The sequence below is a fragment of the Gavialis gangeticus genome, unplaced genomic scaffold, assembly GCF_001723915.1.
Source record: "Gavialis gangeticus isolate Ggan-Ray unplaced genomic scaffold, GavGan_comp1, whole genome shotgun sequence".
Classification (NCBI taxonomy): domain Eukaryota; kingdom Metazoa; phylum Chordata; order Crocodylia; family Gavialidae; genus Gavialis; species Gavialis gangeticus.
The window spans coordinates 205,973,904-205,974,663 of record NW_017729032.1 but is presented as its reverse complement, the minus strand read 5'-3'; the positions used below and the strand labels follow the sequence as shown (position 1 = coordinate 205,974,663).

Sequence of the window (760 nt, the reverse complement as noted above, 5' to 3'; positions counted from 1 at the left end):
AGGGATTGCTTTCTCCACCCAGGCAAGATGTGGGTAGATCTTGCAATGGAGTGCATGAAACAGTTCATGGTGTAACTCAAAGACTCCCCAACTTTTTCCTGTTGCATACCCCCTTTCAGATTTACCAGCTGTACCCATGTACCCCCACCAGCATACATTTTATATTTTAACCCCTTATATATGCCAGTTGTTATTATAGTTACTATAGTGAAAATTAAATCTGCCATTACACAATTTCTCCCACATGCCCCCCTTACTTCTTCCCATTGCCTGCCTCATTACCTGTAGTAGTGGAGGGGACAAATTTAAGATGTTCCTCCAGTAATTAGATTCCGTATATGGCAAATTTATAATAAATTTATAATTTTTCCATGTATACAATCTAACTATTGGTGGGGTCATCCTAAATTCAGGGTCATCTTGTATTCGGGTAAATATGGCAATAGTTTTGTTAAGTCTTTTCTGAGTCACAATTTTCTCTAATAAGAATAATTTTGTGTTATCAGCAAGTCTTGATAGATCCTTCTTGCTGTGTTCCTGATCTTTGTTAAATACATTGCTTCTTGGAGTACCCTAACTGCTTCCCATACATGCCTATTCTTTCTTAGTCCTGGCTGTTCTGTTTTAACTACAGTAGTTGTCTTTGACCTGGCTGTACTGCTTACCCTGGCAGATTAAGTTTTGGTTTGTGTGTTTGTGGCAGTTACAAGCAGCCTTTTTGAAAAACCAATTCCCAACCCCCCCCCCCCCCCCCCCCCCC

The 760-nt window shown here is 40.3% G+C and overlaps 1 protein-coding gene across 1 annotated transcript in view; it reads left to right on the top strand.

Annotated features, from left to right (window-relative positions):
• Positions 1–760, top strand: part of TRAPPC10 (trafficking protein particle complex 10) — a 92,128-nt gene that overhangs the window by 48,644 nt on the left and 42,724 nt on the right. The gene's annotated exons all lie outside the window — the stretch shown is intronic.